Source organism: Eumetopias jubatus, unplaced genomic scaffold (assembly GCF_037043125.1).
Source record: "Eumetopias jubatus isolate StellerSeaLion01/CBP00866 unplaced genomic scaffold, mEumJub1_p1.0 scaffold_2, whole genome shotgun sequence".
NCBI lineage: Eukaryota > Metazoa > Chordata > Mammalia > Carnivora > Otariidae > Eumetopias > Eumetopias jubatus.
Window position 1 is genome coordinate 69,548,933 of NW_028274808.1, and position 20,744 is coordinate 69,569,676.

At 38.8% G+C, this 20,744-nt stretch overlaps 1 pseudogene; it reads right to left on the minus strand.

Annotated features, from left to right (window-relative positions):
* Positions 1 to 932: 932 nt before the first annotated feature.
* LOC114210122 (2-iminobutanoate/2-iminopropanoate deaminase pseudogene) lies at positions 933 to 20,457 on the minus strand (annotated as a pseudogene).
* Positions 20,458 to 20,744: the final 287 nt, after the last annotated feature.

Below are 20,744 nucleotides of genomic sequence, written 5' to 3' on the forward strand. Positions count from 1 at the left end.
GCAGGTGCTGGTCAGTACTTGGCTGAGTACTGGTAAAGGACCGTCCGCACATTCCCAGATTCCTCTCTCCAGGCAGCTTTAACTCTCGACATCGCCAGTTCTAGCCTCCTTTGTCTCCCCAGGTCTCGCTTGCATGTCCCTAACTCAGGGACACCTTGCCCTCAGGCTGGGCCTTCCTGCATCGGGGTCTGGAAACTCTTGAAGCAGTAAACTGGATAGTCCCAGTGTCATTTATTATCTCTTAGGGATCACTGTCCTTCGCTGTCTGAGGTTCAGTGTCTTTAAAACCATTGTTCCAAATATTTCATTTGGTATTCTTTGTTGCTCTAGGCAGGAGGATAGATCTTATCTGTTATTCCATCTTGGCCAGAAGCCGAAGACTATTGCTTTCATTCATCCATCCATCCACCCATCCATCCATCCATCCATCCATTCATTCATTTATTTAAATCTGCGTGTCTATTTTATTTCCATTAGAAACATATGATCTATTAAAATTTTGGTCCACTTTTTTTCTCCTTCACCTCTACCATTCAAACTTCAACACTTGAATTTTCCTCAAGTAAAAGCAGAATTATATAGCTGATGTGAGAGCTAAATATTAGGTGTGCTCTTTATTATTTATCAGAAACAGTGACTCATTTCTCCTACATGTTATTTCCCTTTACTTTTATTTATTTGAGTAAATATGTGACGCGTGTCTCCTTTCCCACATCCAGTAACATGAGTGTGCGTCAGCGTGATTTGTAACGCTAGTACCTGGATTTGTCATCTGATCTTTAATTCATGCTCAAGTCCCCTTATTATATGGTATTTCCATAATAACTTCCAATGTTTTAGTCAGTCGTACACTTTCCAACATCAATTGTAAAAATTAAGTTGTTAATTTAAAAATATTATTAGAACTCCAGACAAAATACTGCCGAACCCACTTAGAGTGATGCCGTTGTGAAAGGTCCTTGGTCAGCCACTGCTTCAGTCCCCACGTGGCCTCCTTTGGGCAAAGCAGCAAGCTGGTGAGCAGCTCTTACAGGAAAACGACTCTTGAAGTGCTGTTTGTCCATTTCATTGGCAATCTTGGAGTCATTCACGTCAGCCAGCAAAACAGTTGTTTTTACTGCATTGGTGAAGTCACAGCCTGCAGCTGACAGAATTTCACCCATGTTTATAAGAGCTTGTTTGGCTTCCTCTGCTGCTCCACCCACCCCCTGCCCCCGGCACCAGCTATCCACAGGAGGGGTCCACGCCTGGCTGTGCTGAAATGTAAATGGTCCTGTCATCTCACCCAGCTTGACTGCAGGAACCAATGGTCCCCAGGGGCTTTCCCAGTGCTGATCACCTTTCTGATCAAAGACGCCTCGGCTAGCCCTTCTACCTTGCTGCCTGCCCCTCCAAGCAAACAATCCTGTACACTGCCTCCACTAGCATCTCTCTGGACTAACTGGACAGACTATTGCTTGTAAAAGAAGGATACATATATAGAGGATAATTATCAACCAGGGTTTATTGGAAATAATTATTCATTGACAAAAACTATTGTTTTGCAGCCACTTACTGTTTCAAGTTTGCCTGAGTGGCTTTTTCCTGGGGCAGAAGTTTCTTCTATTTGTGAAAGGGACATATTTTGGGGTATCAGGATATAGGTGGGGGAGGATGATATTTGCAGTTGAGATTCCTCCTTGGTGTGTGTGCTTTACCTTCCGAAGGAGCAGTTCTGGTCAAGAGTCAAGGTGCTGACAGTGTGGGAAGGGCACCAATGAGGTTTGGTTCTGTAATTCTCAGGGCATTGTGCATTTTGTCTCATTTCAGCATAACAACTGCTACCTAAGACCCTTTAAACAAATCCCAATTCCTTAAAGCATATACCTGATTTTTTTCCTAAGCAGTTTGACATAATCACTTCTCCGTACAAAGAGACCTTCTCACTAACTCTTAATACTTTTTAAAGTCGTATATCTTTTTCAGTCTCAGAACAAGTCAAATTCCTGCACAAATCAAACACCTAATATTTTATACTTCATTCTCATGTCTCTATGTTGCCAATTTTCTGGTAAGATTCATTTAAATTTCTGCTGGAATTAATGTTATACACAAGCATTATGCACGTCCAGCTGGAGTTTAAAGGTAATTTCTGATCATTTTTCTCTTTGAAAACTCAGTCCTTCTCTCTATTTCTCCTTCTGAAGATAAGTTTTCTGTGTGAAATAACAGTCTGTGTTGCTGTTGTGACTTTAAATCAAACCTAGTTTTTGTCTTTTGCTGTCACTGTAATACATTGCAAAATTATACTGCATTTTGGATGCTTTCCCAAGTTTGTTTCAGGTATGACACTTTTCCCTTTGTCATGCGTTAATGAAGCTAAGCTTCCTGTCTGGTTTGCGAATTTTATTGAAGAACGTAATAAGAGAAACATGTAAACAAATCTCTCCAGTTTGTTACTGACCCAAGGCAATAAAAAGATCTTGTTAATTTATAAAAACCATTTTCAGATTGTTCTTTTCCAAAAGAAGCTCTGCTCTCTGAAAGAAATAATAAAGTGCCTTTTAGTCAGCTGCAAATGCATATAAACAAATCTAGTAAGGAATTAGCTTGGCAGGAGATGGTCAGATTTTTCTCTGGAAGATTTCCTTTTATTTCCACATGACAAACTTACATGTTAGTGAAGTTTGAGCAAGGGTGTGAGGTGAAATGAATTGAAGGAACCCCTTGGCAGACAGCATTGCTTTATGTTCCTGTGACACCTTATGGTTGCATAAACTATCCCTTCGGGGCTTACTTCCATGTGAGGACATCTGCTGGATGTCTGAGCCCAATCATAGGACTCGAACTTGGGAACCAATTCATTGCAGACAAATATAACTGTATCTCTTATAAACAAATAATGGTTAGAATGGATTTCCAATATTTTGTTTTTTAAGAAGCACGCTTTGTTGCATTCATGTTCTTGTAATCTGTTCTCCAGACATCTCTTTGTTATTTCAGTCCCTGTCTGCCAGAAACCCACTTGACCAGTGGGGGGAAAAACTTTTCTGCTGAAGTCTTCAGGTTTTTTTTTTTTTTTTAACAGAAAATTACTTGTTGTCACTAAATTCATGAGTCTGATTTTTTTTTTCCAAGTAATTTACGTCAGTTACAGAGAGAACCAGGTTTCTTACTGGAAGTATCTAAATAGTTAAATACATTTTCTTATGGTTCCTTAATAAGAGTTTTACAGTGGGGCAGTATCACCCTTAGAGCTGGGCAGCTGGACCCCCTGCTCTGGGTGCCCCGTCCTCCAGATACCACTGCCTCATTGGGCTGGGCCACCCGCAAACCAGAAGCTTCAGTTCTCCTGCCTTCCCCACTCCCACACCCACTCCAGGCTCTTGGGGACCATGGGATTCCCTGTGCAAATGCATGGGCTTGCTTTCACGCCCCAAGCCTGCTTTGAATGGCTGCTCAGGCATCTTCCCCAAATGGGTCACCTGAGCCCCACCTGAACTCCAGTTGTTCACCCCTGCGGCTGTAGGCCAAGGGACACCGTTGAGGGGAATGTGATTAGAGCACGGGAATGTGGACTGGCTTCTCCCCACTTGTGCCCCGAGGCCCCTTGGGATATCAAGTGGATCTGGGTGGTGGTGGGTTGGAACAGTGGGGATATAAGAACCTTAGTTTGTGTTTTTCCTGGGCTGTAAGTGATAGAGGAGGGCCTTGGACAGAGAAGGAAGTCATAAAAAAACTGAACATCATGTGGTTTTTCTCGAAGGCAGTTTATATGCAGGTATGTATGTATGTGAGTACAAGGAGAAGATGACAAATCCATTGTCAAGGGCAAGGGATCTTTAAATTATATGGACTGAATTTGTCTGGTTTCTCCTTTCACCTGTGTACTTTTCCCCTATGTGTTGGAGTCTCCCCAGAGAGTGTGTCTAGTTGAGGTGAGGAAGAGCAGGAGACATGCTGAATGACCATTGCTGGGCCCAGGTCACCAACCAATTGGAGCAGAGGTGAGACTGGCCATGAGTGGTACTGGAAAGCATCACGGAATTAGCTGAGGCAATCAAGGGTTCTACGTTCATTATCTGGGAGAATGAAAAAGACTTTGCCTGTGCAGGTGCTCTTTTTAATTTTCCTTTTTTTAAAATTTAAATTCAATTATTCAACATATAGTACCTCATTAGTTTCAGGTGTAGAGTTCAGTAATTCGTCAGTTGCATATAACACCGAGTGCTTATCATATCATGTGCCCTCCGTAATGCCCATCACCCAGTTACCCCATACCCCTACCCACCTCCCCTCCAACAACCCTCAGTTTGTCTCCTATAGTTAAGAGTCTCTCATGGTTTGTCTCCCCCTCTGATTTCTTCCCATTCAGTTTTTCCCTTCCTTCCCCTATAATCCTCTGGCTATTTCTTATATTCCACATATGCGTGAAACCATACGATAATTTTCTTTCTCTGACTGACTAATTTTGCTCAACATAATACCCTCCAGTTCCATCCATGTCATTGCAAATGGCAAGATTTCATTTTTTTTTTAATATTCCACTGTATACACCACATTTTCCTTACCCATTCATCTGTCGATAGACGTCTGGGCTCTTTCCATAGTTTGGCTATTGTGGACATTGCTGCTATAAACTTTGGGGTGCAGGTGCCCCTTCGGGTTACATTTGTATCTTTGGGGTAAATACCCAGTAGTTAAAAGGCAGAAATTCTTGAAAGCAATGTGGTTGGAATGTCAGATATTACCCTGATAGAACAATTAAAACTTTTATTATTAAATCAAATCTTACTTGTCTGAATTAAAAAAACCCCAAGCTTTAAGTCTGTAATGAAAACAGATTTATGACCATTGGAAAGATTTTTATTTTATAAAACTTGTATAAAAATTATATTTTAATTACTTCTGTGTTCTGACAAAACTAATTACATATGAACATTAAACATCTTTTCTCTTAAATTTCTTCCACTCTCATCCAAAACTGTGGATGAATAAATGTATGCTATAAAAAATTCTCATATTTATTCTTCTCATGGTGTAGAGGTAATTTTTTCCTCTAAAAGTCATACTGAATATTCAGTAGGTCTGAATAAAAAAATGATTTTTTAATTTTGGGGGAGTTTTTTGGAGTCTATGCTTAGTCTTTTGGACCAACATTATTTATGAACTGAATTCAATATTCAGATAGGCCATTAAATATGAGTTGAGAGTTTGCCATAAACCAAGCACTTTTCCAAAATCCTCCCAATTCAGTGATACAAGTATTATTATTGTCATTCCCATTTTTACAGATGAGGACCCTGAAGTCCAGAAAGTTAAGGAATTAATCCAAGGTGCTCACTAAGTGGCTCAGCACGAATCTCTCTCATGCATTCTGACTGCAGGGGCAATTATCCTGACTGTTCAGTTTTACCATGTTGGTGTTTTTACTTCAGTCTTTCATGGTAAAAAGTATAAACTTCTTATATTTAAATTGAAATTATTTGTCAACCAATATGGCAAGTGAATTTTGAATTAATCTCTTTAGATTGGGATTCTCCTTTCCCTTTTAGCAGCATGCTCAGTTTGAGGAGGTTTTGCTGGGTCAGTACAACTTGTATGTGCCTCAGCAAAGGAGTCAGCAGTACACAATTATTTCTTTCTATTCAGATCTATGTAAATAGTTCCAGAATTGATTTTTTTTTTAAAATTTTACAACCTCTTTTAAAATGTCCATGGAGTCCATTCAAAATAATAGCTTTATTTCTGTAACAATGTAGACATTTATTTCAACATACTCCAAAACTTTTGGTGATAATAAAAATATGTAGAATGCTGTTTTAGTCAGCTTGGACTGCCATAACAAAATATCATATACTGGGTGGCTTAAACAACAGAAACTTATTTCTCACAGTTTTGGAGGCTAGAAGTTCAAGATCAAGTTGACAGCATGGTCAGTTTCTGGTTGAGGACTTTCTTGCCTTGTAGATTGGCTGCCTTCTTTCTGTGTCCTCACATGGTTGGGGAGGAGAGAGAGCGAACTCTCTTGTGTCTCTTCTTATAAGGGCACTAATCCCATCATGAGGGCCCAATTTTCATGACCTCATCTAAACCTAATTATCTCCCACAGTTACCATCTCTAAATAGCATCACAATGGAGATTAGGGCTGCAACTTCAGTCCATAGAACATGCCTACATTACTTTCTCAGAGTTGCCTTATCATATAAAATAACCAGAATTCAAAGACTTTTGTTACTTTAACAAGAATTTGAAAATTGAACAAATTCCTTTTTTTGCTTAAATTTTTAAAAACGTGAATTTGCTTTCTAATTTTTATTTCAGTGAAAAGATTTCCCTTTATTCTAGTGCTGTTACAGGGAGTGAGTTGGAAGTAAAAGCATTTAGGTGTAGGAGGCCTTTCCACGATTGTTTTTATGTAAAATTTTGTGATCTGAATGTTTGTGATTTTCTCATTTACAGCACATCACAAAAAAGCATATGCATTAAAAAATTATTGTTCTCAGTGGTCCCTATGGACAAAACAATCTGGATAAATATCACATGGTAATATGACTTTTAAAAAGGCAATATTAGGGGTGCTGTGTGGCTCACTCGGTTAAGTATCTCGCCTTCGGCTCGGGGTATGATCTCAGGGTCCTGGGATTGAGTCCCGCATCGGGCTTTCTGGTCAGCGGGGAGTCTGCTTCTCCCTCTCTCTCTCCCCCTGCCCCTCCCCGTCGCTCATGTGCTTGCTCTCTCTCTCTCAAATAAATAAATAAATAAATAAAATCTTTAAAAAAAGCAATATCACACCAAAAATGATGTGGTGTCCAAAAAACCAAAACCAAAACCAAAACCAAACAACAAATAAACAAACAAAACAAAAACAAAACACCACATTGGAAAGCTCAATCTAGCAGTAGAGAGTAGTCACCCAGAAGATGGGGCAGTGTGTGCAGTAAATGATGAAATTACTGATCAGAAATTAGTCTGTCAAATATTTCCTTAAAAGCCTTCTCACCCTCCACCCCTTCTGCACCTCCTTTTCCTTCTAAAGCCTTTAAAAGAATCCGTTCTAATTCTGTTAGAATGTAATGTGAAATTTAATAATAACAACTGTTTAAGGACAACTCAAGCCTTGCATTTGCATGACCGTGTATTGGCTTCACAGCTACCCATGAGACACCATTTTAGGGATGATGGCACAGAAGCTCAGAAAGTTCTGCAACTGTCTCAGGTTCACAGAGTTAACATGGGTTTGAGATGGACCAACAGCTCAGGCATTTGACTCTGAAGCCCAAGCTTGTAACCAGTATATTAGAGTTGATTCATTCTGATATACATACTTATTCAGGGACAGTGCTCAAATATTCAGGAGGAACTTGACCTGCACTGTGCACTCCTTTCATGGGAATGGGCTGTCTTCATTCTTAGCCATTGGCTGGCTCCATCTCCAACATCCCAGTCAGAGAAGTCCATACAACAGCTCACTATGAGAAACTGGTTGGTTATGCTGTTTCTCTGTCCAGATGAATTAGAGATTTTCACCCCTCAGGTTGGCTGAAAACAGCAAATTTGAAACTATAAAATATCAAGTATCCAAAGGCAAATGGTTTTATTTATTCTGACTTGGAAACTGCTCTGGAACATATCTCCAAATGGTGAAAAATCTTTTCTACTATGGTAGCATGGAAAATTTAAGGCATAAATTTCAGGCTGACTTTAATGTCTATTGCATATGAAGAGAATGTGGAGTCTGACTTTTCCTGTTGTCTCAGGACTGTGGCTGAAACTCACAGCTGGAGACACAACAAGGCACTAAATATTCCTAAGCCATTAATGGTGGCCAGGGCTCACTAAGTGGCATTTGTCCCTACCGTCACCATTAGTTACCATCTCTCTTCCACTCCCCCATCCCTTTTCCTCCTGCTGTCCCAGAATTTGAGGGAGGGAGAACATTCACAATTTATGGCTGGAGGTTCCTCCCTCTCTGCTCTTGGAGGAAGAGACAGTGGTGCTTTTCCATCCATGGAGCCAAGTGAGTCAGCTTCAATAAAATTTGGGTAGAGGCAAAGGTAAAGATAAGGAAAGTCCTATGTTAATAAGTGTTTTTCTTTTCTTGCGAGTTTATTTATTCTTTTTCAAAAATGTAGTATAGAAGCATCAGGGTGTACTAAGTTGGCTGGGACTTACTTTAATCCAGTTTAAAGAAAATCTTAACAATTAAAAAAAATAAGTCACATGTTTAATGACTCATTTGTTAACTTGAGTGTTGAAAGAATGGGATGGAATGCTTGGATTCAACTCTGCAAAAAACTAAGCCATCTTTATTCAAAGATTATTTCCCCATGGGTCATTTTCCAGAAATACTTGCTTTGACCTTAAAGTTAGAAGTCAAAATTTCTTCCTTAAATTTATTCTGTTTGTCAATATTGCTGTCTTTCAGTTTGACTGTTTATATCAAAGAATGGCTAAATTAAGGAGTTAAGAAAGCCACAATGGGGCAGGGACCTTTTTTTTTTTAAAGATTTTATTTTTAAGTTATCTCTACACTCAACATGGGGCTCAAATTCAGGACCCTGAGATCAAGGGTCCCATGCTCTACTGACTGACCCAGCCAGGGACCTTTCTAGTGCATAGGAATGCTTCATAATACTCCTGTCAGAATCATGATGGATAAGATGGTGTTCTGCTCCATTTCAGATGGAGATAAATGAAAGTGATGTTCTACTCTCTCTTCTCATCAGTATAAACCGACAATTGTGTTATTATTATTTAGGTTAATTGGATTCACATACTTTTGTTATAACAAATAGAAAAACAAACAGGTTCTCTACACTGATGATGTGGTGAGACTATCATGGATTAGGAGAAGCCCTGTCATCCTGATTGCCTACTACTGTTAAGAGAACTACAGTAAGTTTTCTTGGCTAATGAAGCCCAACATTCAAATAGTGAATATTTTAAGTATTTTTATCCGGTAACTTGGCTGTACATTTCACAGTGAACTCATTCTGGTTGGCTTAATAGGAAGCATTGGTGCTCCAAATCATTATTGTCACCGAGGGTCCCTATTGGCTGCCTGCAGGCCAAATTCTGTAGGCTGCCACATGGTTTTTGTATTTTTGTATGTGAATGTCTAAAATTTTTTGTATTTTGTATGTGAATGTCTAAAATTATTATTATTAACATATAATGTATTACTTGTTTCAGGGGTACAGGTGTGTGATTCATCAGTCTTACACAATTCACAGCACTCACCATAGCACATACCCTCCCCAGTGTCCATCATCCAGTCACCCCATCCCTTCCACCCCCCTCCACTCCAGCAACCCTGTTTGTTTCCTATAATTAAGAGCCTCCTATGGCTTGTCTCCCTCTCTGGTTTCTTCTCGTTTCATTTTTTCCTTCCTTCCCCTATGATCCTCTGCTTTGTAGTATGTGAATGTCTTTAGGTAAGCATCTCCAATTTGTCACTGTTCGCACGGGGCCTAATGGCATACTTAGTAACTACTAGGGCTTTTGAGTTGGCAACCTTCATTCTATTCAAACTATCCTGAGATTCCTCTATGGTTAAAGCAGCTCATTGACAAAATAGCTGCCCTAAAAGATTTCCAGGCTCAATCATCTACATCTTGCTCAATGGGACTCAACTTAGTGGTTATGTAGGATTTTGAACAAATTAAAGAATTAAGGTAAAAGTGAACCCTGCTGTCAGGCAGTTCTTGGAGTCCCCAGCTAGTGAAGTCCTGCTGATTTATGATCAAAGGGAAAGATGTTGGAAAGAAACCATTTAGGGACCATCATGATGAGGTCCTCTAGATTCAATCCTTGCAGCAACTTAGATCAAAAGACATCTACTTGGCCTATATTAGCTTCCTTATAAAAATGTTTCTTCTGAAATGAAGTTTAATATTGTGCCTTTGGCTTTATAAAGAAGTGTTGGATGAAAAATTTTTATTGATCAATGTCTCTATATAAAGATACATGGGATATATTACTTTATTCTGAGTACCAGAGGAAAAGTCTGACTCTCTTGAATTGGTGATTCTTTTTTATCACACAGCAAGAATTTCCTCGCCTACAATGTTTACTTTTTTACCTTGGTTGTCAAAATATTAAAATTAACTGAAAATTAACCCATGGCCTCTTCTTTACACAGTTACTCTCCTCTTTCAGTATATGGTTTCTTTCTCAACTCTCTTTCACCTGTACTGCTTTTCTATATGAATGCATATGACTGGTAACCAGTATCAATGACTTCTTGAAAATATATGCCTCAAAGAGTGCAAATAAATCATTAATCATAAAACATAGCCATATTCAAATATGCCAAATAACTTTTCAGAAAAAGATTTTATTTATTTATTCATTTGAGAAAGAGAAAGAGAGAGAGAGAGTGGGAGCATGAGTAGGGGAGGGGCAGAAGGAGAGGGAGAGAGAGAATCCCAAGCAGGCTCTGTTCTGAGCACGGAGCCCCATGTGGGGCTCGATCTCATGACCCTGAGATCATGACCTGAGCCGCACTCAAGAGTCGGCTGTTTAACCATCTGAGCCACCCAGGTGCCCCATAATATGCCAAATAACTTTTAAAGATTCTATGATTCTTTGTCTTACTCTCTGTCTCTTTTTTAAACAAATAGGAAAAAATATAGAAAAATCTAGTGTTTTAAAATATAGATTTTCTTAAGGAAATAAAGAGATGTGCAAATATCACCAGGTATATTCTTTAACTGCTGTTTGTAATAAGAGAACAAGGAGATAGCTATCTGTATTCATAAAACCAGCGGCAATTTGTTAAATAAATTAATGTGTATCTATGCAGTGGGATAGTATGCAGCCATTTGAAAAGATGCTGTTGTACAAGTATATTTGTTAGATGAAAGTTGTTAGAATATTGTGACTCAAAACAATATAGTGTTAGATTTCTTTCTTTTTTTTTGGCACAGAAAAGTCTGGAATTATATATACCAAAGAATTAACAATAATTGCCTCTGGGCAGTTGGAATTACATTTAACATGTATTTTATTTTTGCCTATTTGTGTTTTGTTTCTTTACTTTTTCTATAATAAACATAAATTACTTTACAATAAAAGCTAACGGATTTCAAATTAAAAAGAACCAGCCAGTGGTTTGGGACTTTTTGTCATGAGTGTCTGAAATGGTAAAGGAACATGAACTGTGAAGACAGTGGTCTATGCCAGTCTGTCAGGAAGATGGGTCCCAGAGAGGAACTTCAAAGAGCAGCTTTCAGATGAGCCAGGGTGGCTTTGATCTTCAGTTAGCACTCCCCTGAGCACCATTTAACTCCTCTTTGTTAGTGGCTGCTGATAAGAAGACAGAATCAGAGATCCACCTGCTCAGTAAAGTAGCTTTGACTTAGCAGAGGTGGAAATCAAGGGATTTTTATTAATTTGACCTATGAAGTCTTGTTATGAATATTTATTGACATTTCTGAGGGATTTTCAGAGAGGGGCATAAATCAGTTAATGTCTATAAGATAACCCCTTTTTAAGTAGAGGCATTTATGAATTTAGCATACATGGATTTAGAATTTAATAGTATCTGGAAAAAAAAAACAAAACAACCAACCAAAACACAAGCCTTGATGCCTAGTAGCATTGCAGGAGGGACCAATATTGCCCTGTTATAAACCAGTCCTGTTATAAGCCAGTTCATTTTACAAGCTAGTTCTCCAAAGCCATCCGGTGAAGTCTTTTATTCTTTTTAAAGTTTCTTCTGATTTTTTAAAGCATGGGGATTTTATAAATTTCCGGCTTCCACTTCTCCCTATGACAATTCGTACTGAAACCTGAGGTTTCCATTTCCAGAGCAGAGTCACTTTTAAGAAGCAGGTCTCTTGTCATTTTCTAGAAATGGCAGCTGATGCTGACTCAATCTTCAGGAACACTTAAAAGGTACAGTTTGCCCTACATTACGCCAGAAAATAAGACATCGGCCTGGTGAAGGGTGACTGACTTATGTGTAGAGTGTGAAAATGAAGATAGCCATTTTTGGAGAACTGCTCTGTTCATGTGAAAATTGAGAGAAATGGCCTCTTCCAACCTGTGAGGTACCATCTGTCTATGGCTTTATGTAGTCGTAAATCAGAGATTTAGATGTAATGGTCTCTGCAGCAAAGGCCTCACTTGGAATGAACTTCTCACTATCTGTTCCCAATATGACCATTAAAATCTACCTTCTATGGCAGTTTATTTTAGTATGCCTGATCCTCTGCTAGGTAGTCAGAGGCCTGAAGAGACTGTGTCTTAGATTTTATTCCTTATAGTGTTTAGCGTAATGCTTTTCACCCTGTTTGTATATGGTACATGTTGATTAAAAATGACTCTATTAATATTTTATTCTCTTTAAGCTAATGAATAAAAACTGTCAGCTAAAATAATTATTTGTTCAAAATCCTTTTTTAATGTAGATTTTATTTAATTCTTTGAGAGAGGGAAAGAGAAAGGAGAAAGGATGCGCGGGAGAGAAGGGCAGAGGGAGAGGGAAAGCAGATTCCCTATTGAGTGGGGAGCCTGATGTGCGGCTCGATCTCAGGACCCTGAGATCATGACCTGAGCTGAAGGCAAACCCTGAAGGCAAAAACTGAACCAGGGGTCCCTACTGGTTCAAAATCTTAAGCAAGGAACGTCTATATAAATTTGATCATATGCCAGTTCCTTGAGATAGCTTCTAATAGTCTACACTGTAATCTGTGGTAGATGCCCTCAAATTAGAAGTCCCGACTAAGTATGGAAATCCCTTGTTAGTGATTGGTTTAGGAAGAGTCCTGTGACCCCCATACCTTCCAATGGATACAAGGAAAGCCAGTAAGTGGTTTTTGAGGGAGGAAAGTATTTCACATTTTATAGAGGAGGTATATTAAGAGATGGTTCATTTCATTCTTGGACATTATAGCTGGATGCGATATTTGCTTTCTTGCAGTTAACTTGGGGCCATGTGGAGCCAGCCTGAGGGCAAAGGCAACACAATGAAGATAGCAGAGAGGTAACAATAAACTAGGTCTATGATACTTTACGGAGTAACCGTGGCAAACAACCCTGTAGGCTGTACTCCCACAGCAAGTGTTACCATGTGACATCATGTATTTCCCTATTGTATAAGCTGATTTATAAAATTATTTTTTGTTATCTGTAGTTAAATGCACCCTAACTAATATAACCACCACTGTAATCTCAAGAAATTTTGGAGACTATATATGTTCTAAGCACATACAAGGATGAATAATGAAAGACTGCCTTTCAGAACTTGTGAGTGAAAAAGTAATACCCTTTAAAAGAAATGAGGCATTTTGGGGGCGCCTGGGTGGCATAGTCGGTAAAGCATCCGACTTTTGATTTTGGCTCAGGTCATGATCTCAGGGTCATGAGATTGAGCCCCGAGTTTGTCTCTATGCTGTGTGGAGACTGCTTAAGATTCTCTCTCTCCCTCTCCCTCTGCCCCTCTCTCCACTTTTGCTCTCTGTCTTTCCAAAAAAAAAAAAAAAGGTAGTTTATTAAAGAGGCCCACATATTTCTGAAAACCATCCATTTGTTATTTTATTTTTATTTGTTTTTATTTTTTTAAGATTTTATATTTTTATTTGAGAGAGAGACAGAATGAGAGAGAGAGACAGAGAGAATGAGAGAGAGAGACAGAGAGAATGAGAGAGAGAGACAGAGAGAATGAGAGAGAGAGACAGAGAGAATGAGAGAGAGAGAGAGAGCACAAGCTGGATGAGAGGCAGAGAGAGAGAAGCAGACTCCCCGCTTAGCAGGGAGCCTAATGCAGGGCTTGATCCCAGGACCCTGGGATCATGACCTGAGCCGAAGGCAGATGCTTAACTGACTGAGCCAACCAGGAGCCCCCTTGTTATTTTTTTTTTAAAAATCAATTTGTTATTTCAACCCAGATTTTTTAAAATTTAATTTAAATTATTTTATTTTATTATGTTATGTTAATCACCATACATTACATCATTAGTTTTTGATTTAGTGTTTCAACCCAGATGTTTATATTTGCTTCTCCACCTGGATGCTGGAGCGTGGGGGAAAAAAAGATTTGAAAGTTTGAAACCGGAGTTAGGGTCTGGTAAGGTAAGTGCAATGGAAGGGAAAGTGGATTAAGAAACTGACCCTATGGATTGGTGAAAAAATAGTTGAGATAATTTATCCTACTGTCCAGGCTGGAGTAGAAAGTAAGTGAAATCCAGGTGGACTGAAGAACTGGAAAAGGCTCGGCATCAGTGGATTTGGATGATGATGATGAGTAGTAATAGTGGTAAAAAGGAGTTCAAGTGATAGAAGCAAAGCAAGTTATCATCATTCTTGAAACAAGCTCAAAAAAATGGCTAAACATATTTATTTATTCATTGATACAACAACTATTTCTAGTGGCTTACTATTAGAGCTTATAGGATCCATTCTCACACTTTTTAGTAGTTAAATCAGAGACCATTGGCTGGCAAAATATTAGAAAAATTTTATTTGCACATCATGATTGTGATTCTAAAAGATAAATTTTTGAAGAGGTATTCCAAACCAAATCTTCTTTGGTGCCTCATGATAGCTACCCCACTGTAAAAGGAAATATCTCATAAGATACTGACCAAGGATTTTATTTTAATTTTTAATGTGATAAAGTCATCAGTGCCTCATGCCGAAAATAAAAATCCTAAATTGGTTGATTTTTATGTCAGATCCAGGAAGCATATACTCATATTTTTCCATTTATAACACTCATTCCTAAGGCACTCAAACTAACTAAGTTTGGGGACATGTTACTTTTCAGAAAATCGATCCTTGATCTTACCATCTGGAAATGAAAACAAAGGGCTGGATAGTCATACTTATTTGACCTTAAGATATTTCCAGCTAATAATGGGGAGGGTGAGTTATCATTTTTTTCTCCCCTATGAGTTTATTCTTGTCTCCATTTTAATATTAGATCTTCTTAATATTTACTTTGGTCAAGAGATTACTGTCAAGTTGGTGTGAAGATACAAAATATGAATCAGGACTAACTTTTTTTTTTGAAAGATTTTATTTCTTTATTTGAGAGAGAGAGCATGGGGGGGCAGAGGGAAATTGGAAGGGGAGAAACAGACTCCCTGCTGAGTGGGGAGCCTGATGCCGGACTTGATTCTAGGACCCCAGGATCACGACCTGAGCCAAAGGCAGACACTTAACCAACTGAGTCACCCAGGCGCCCCAGAATCAGGACTTATCCAATGCATGTGTTGGTTATAAAGTATCTACATCTCTCATGTAAAATATTTCAAAGGACGGCATCGTGTTCAAATATACGGTGGCAATAGTGAAGTGTGTGTGTTTGAGGTGCTGGCTGGAAAGGAAAAATGATAGTTTTAAAAATGTGAAGGAAAGTATAGGAAGTTTTCTTTAGAGTTATGTTGTTGATGCTGTTAATTGAACTTACAATACCTAATTTTTGAGTAGGTAGTTTTCCTACAGAAAAAGGTATTTTTATTTTTACCAAGTTTATTCTTACAAACTTCTGACACTGTGTATGTTAGCAGTGGATTTTCAAATTCCACAGGAATTTAGAAATATTCCAAATTACCAATAATACGAAATGCATCAAAAGCAAAAATATTGTTAAAGAAAAATAATATAAATCTCATACATTTTACATTTTCTGTTTGTAATGGTCTATTCCAGGTATCTCCAGAGTAATCTTTGATCTTTGATAGAATTTTCAAGCCAACCGCTACAGTAACAGTAGAAAGGAGATGGTGTGATTTCAAAGGTATGGGTGGAATCTTTAACCTATGCAGGGTTTTTCTCTCCTGGAAATGTGATGCCAGAAATGCCCTTAACTGCACCCAACTCTACCCAACAAAATTTTATTATTAAGTATTTAATTTCATGGGAGAGAAGGGTATTAGGAATTAGGAAGAAAGATACCTAAAAGGACTCCTTAAGGGTGGTAATGAACAAAAGGTGAGAAAGATTGTTCTTCATTAAAAAGTATGTAACACATACTCTGTACTTCCTTGTCATCGCTATAACCCATAGAGCTCCAGTAGGCTTGAACCACTGTCGTGTGTGTAACTCTGTACTGTGTTTATTGTTTATGATAAAGTCTATAAGCTCTTCCAAGGCAGGGTCCATGGTTTATTCATGGTTGTATTTCCTATATGTGGCATATTTTCTGTATGGTCCAAAAATTCTTGAACTTGATTTTGACTCAAACTCTATATCTTAACAATCATCAATGTCTGCCTGTTCCCCTTTCTCCAGGGTAGTTACCTGAATAAATGGTCATAGGTTGAGAAAGGATTAGAGGAATCATTTCTATATATCTTTGCTATGGTGTTGGAGGGTCCTTGCTCATGGGGTTTTAGCCCCAGTCAGTGAGTTCCCAATATGATAATTGGCTCAAGTTCGGAGACTGGGCAATTGATCCTGACTTTTAATTGGAGCAGCTGCTGTCAGCTTTCTGATCATTCATCCTTGGCTTTGGTTATATAAATCTGTGATGTTCAACATGGTAGCCACATAATGGCTTTTACATTTTAAATGAATTTAAATTAAATAAACAATTACATTCTCTAGTTGCACTTGCCACATTTCCAAGATTGACCGTTTCTAGCACCTCTTGTTTTGAAAAATCTTTCCATTAAATTACTGGCAAAGGGGCACCTGGGTGGCTGTCGTTAAGCGTTTGCCTTTGGCTCAGGTCATGATCCCAGGGTCTTGGGATCGAGCCCCGCATCAGTCTCCCTGCTCAGCGGGAAGCCTGCTTCTCCCTCTCCCATTCACCCTGCTGTATTCCCTCTCTCGCTGTCTCTCTCTGTCAAATAAATAAATAAAATCTTTAAAAATAAATAAATAAATTACTGGCAAAAAGTGAAACTTTGAGCTTAAAAACTGAGATTTTAAAAAACAAAACAAAAACAAAACATACAAAAAACTGTGAGATTTCCCTGTTCATTCTCAACTAAATTCCTAACTTTCAGATGGCAAAGGAAAAGGGTCTACCCTCTGCCCAGAGTCTTCCCTCGGGCAGCAGAGCTGCTGGTTTTTAACCACCAAGCTCGGGGAAGGTAGGGAGCTGTTCCAGGCAAGGGTTTCCTGCCACAGACTCCTACCATCCTAGCAATTTATCAAATGGAAATACTTCTCTTTTTTTTAAATTATTATTTTATAAAAGATTTTATTTATTTGAGATAGAGAGAGAGAGAGCACAAGCAAGGGGAGGGGCAGAGGGAGAAGGAGAAGGAGGCTCCCCATGGAGCAGGGAGCCTGATGCGGGGCTCAATCCCAGGACCCTGGGATCATGACCCGAGTTGAAGGCAGATGCCCAATCGATGGAGCCACCCAGGTGCCCCTCAAATGTAAATACCTTTTTTCAATTTGTTGTCTGCCTTTGGCAATATCCAAAGCCCTAAATTAATTGTTTTAGACATTTCCCCCCAGTTTTATATTATTCTTTGGGGAAAGAAATCTCTCAAATTCTCTTGATGCTTCCCAAATCAGAAGTCTTTCCAAGGATGTGGTTTTAGGTGGTATAGCCATTAACATTTAGTTAATTCTCAGTAAACATGAGCTAAAAATGGCATTCATACCAATGTCTATTAGATATATAAAATGAAATCATATCACTTTTCTGGCAAAACCTTTTAAAACTTACCCACTTACTTTTCTTAGAGTAGAATGCCATGTTCTTTCAATGGTCTACCAGGCTCTGCTCTCCTCCTCACCTCCATTTCTCTCTGACCATATTATCTATGAATAGGTTTACTGCTCCCTTTGCTCCAACCACACTAGCCTACTTGCTGCTTTTCCAAATGCCAAGCACAACTGCCTTCAGGGTTTTTTTTTTTTCCACTTGTTGCTCTTTTGTCTGGAATATTCTTCCCTGAGACATCTATATGGCTCAGTCTCTTACTTCTTATCAGTGACTCTTTTCCTGACCACATAATATAAAAGATCAACTATCCTCTTGCCCGGCACTCCCTAGCTTTGTTTCTTTATAGCTCTTATTACATCTGGCAAAATAGATATTCTTGGATTGTCTACGCTACTCTAATGTCACCTTTTTTAGAATAAAGATTCTTAAAAATAGCTTTATTGAGGTATAACTGACATATAATAAACTGTACAAATTTAAAGCATACAATATAATTTGAAATACAAATATCTAGATATATCAGTGAAACTTTTACCATAATCCAAATAATAAACATATCCTTCAGTCCTGAAATTACCTACATACCATTGTAATTCTTCCCTTCAACTGGATCCCTTCTCCAGACAACCACAGATCTATTTTCTAATGGTCCACTGGCATTTTCTAGAATTTTATTAAAATTGAAGCACATGTATTCGGTTTTGACCTGACTTCTTTTGCTCCATATAAACACTTTGTGATTCACCTATGTTGTGTGTATCAATAGTTCATTTTTTTGTCTTAGTTCAGGCTGATACAACAAAATACCACAGACTAGGTAGGTTATAAATAAAAATTTATACAATAAAAATTTACTTCTCATAGTTCTGGAGGCTGTAAGTCCCAGATGAGGGTGCCAGCATGGTTAGGTTCTGGTGAGAGCCCTCTTCCAGGCTAGACTGCCAACTCTGTGTTGTGTCCCCATTGGTGGAAGGGGTTAGGGAGCTCTGTGGGGTCTCTTTACCAAGAGCACTATTCCCACTCATGAGGGCTCCACCCTGATGACCTAAGCACTCCCAAGGGCCCCACCGCCTAGTACCATCACACTGTGCATGAGCACTTTAACAAATGAATGGTGGGGACAGGGAGAGCACTCACACTCAGACCATGGGGCTTTTTATTGCTGAATGGTATTCCATTATACAGATCAGGACTGGCTTTTGCACTTTCATATAACATTTAGGATCAACTTGTCAATTTCTACCCAAAAAAGGTTTACTAGGATTTTGATAGGGACCATGTTTATTCTATAGATCAGTTTGGGGGGAACTGCAATCTTGACAATATTGAGACTTCTAATCCATAAACATGAAATGTCTCTTCATTTATTTGGCTCTTTAATTTTTTTTGTAGTTTTCAGTGTACAAGTCTTGCTCTTCTTTAGTCACATTTACTCTCATTTTATTTTTGATGCTGTTGAGAATATAATTTTCTTAATTTTATTTTTGGCTTTTTCTTTCCATTACATAGAAATACAGTTGGTTTAATATATTGATCTTATCCTCCAACCTTGCTAAACTTGTTTAATTATAGTTCTCTCTCCCTACCCCCCACCTCCTTGGAATTCTCTCCATATAGGATCCTATCACCTGCAAATTAAGTACCCACATTCCTGTCCAATGTGGGTACTTAATTTCTTTCTTCCTTCTCCTTTTCTGTTTGCCTTATGGCACTGGCTAGAATAACCAGAATAATGTTGAAGAGAAGTGACAAAAGCCAACATCCTTGCCTTGTTTCCAATCTTAGGGTGAAAGCATGCAGTCTTTCACCAAAATGTTAGCTGTAGTTTATTGGTAGATGTCCTTCATCAAGTTCCCTTCTATTCCTATGTGGAGAATTTTTTATTTCTTCATCACAAATGTTGGATTTCGCCAAATACTCTTTCTGCACCTGCAAAATAGTCACTCCGTGATGGCAAAAGAGAACAGTGGCTAATTTTGATGGAAGCCCTTTGACAGAAGTTGGTATAGTAAGTGGACAGACACCACTTGATAGAGCAGTAAATATTTCCACAGTGGAAGGATCCAAGGGCAGAGGTGAAGCCAGAAACAAACCATCTTCTTTTCAGAGTGGTCTCTCTCTCTTTTTTTTTTTTTAAGGTAGGTACATAGTGCTTTTTTTCCTCCTTAAATTTTTTATTGTTATGTTAATCACCATACATTACATCATTAGTTTTTGATATAGTGTTCCATGATTCATCATTTGTGCATAACACCCAGTGCTCCACGCAGAATGTGCCCTCTTTATTACCCATCACCAGGCTAACCCATCCCCCCACCCCTTCCCCTCTAGAACCCTCAGTTTGTTTCTCAGAGTCCATAGTCTCTCATGGTTCATCTCCCCCTCTGACTTACTCCCCTTCATTCTTCCCCTCCTGCTATCTTCTTCTTTTTCTTTTTTCTTAACATATGTTGCATTATTTGTTTCAGAAGTACAGATCTGTGATTCAACAGTCTTGCACAATTCACAGCGCTCACCATAGCACATACCCTCCCCAATGTCTATCACCCAGGCACCCCATCCCTCCCACCCCCCCACCACTCCAGCAACCCTCAGTTTGTTTCCTGAGATTAAGAATTCCTCATATCAGTGAGGAAACAAACCATCTTCTTATATGATCTCAAAAGGTACCTGAAAATGTTGGGTGTTTGCACTCTACATGCACGAGGGACTCTGACAATCTTACGTATCCCCATAGCGCTTGATGTATGGAGAACATAGGGCAAGCAATGCTGCTGCTCACATCCATGTGCTCTTCTGACTTTTCTTCATCGCTGTTCACAGAATTTGTGCTGTTTGTCATTTTTTTCTTTTTTTAAAGATTTTATTTATTTATTTGACACAGAGAGAGACAGCGAGAGCAGGAACACAAGTAGGGGGAGTGGGAGAGGGAGAAGCAGGCTTCCTGACGAGCAGGGAGCCCGATGCGGGACTTGATCCCAGGACCCTGGGATCATGACCTGAGCTGAAGGCAGATGCTTAACGACTGAGCCACCCAGTCGCCCTGTCATTTTTTTCTTTTATATTTCTGTTTTCTGTCATTTAGCATCAATTCCACTTCAACATTTTCCCAGTGGAGTCTGAAGAGTA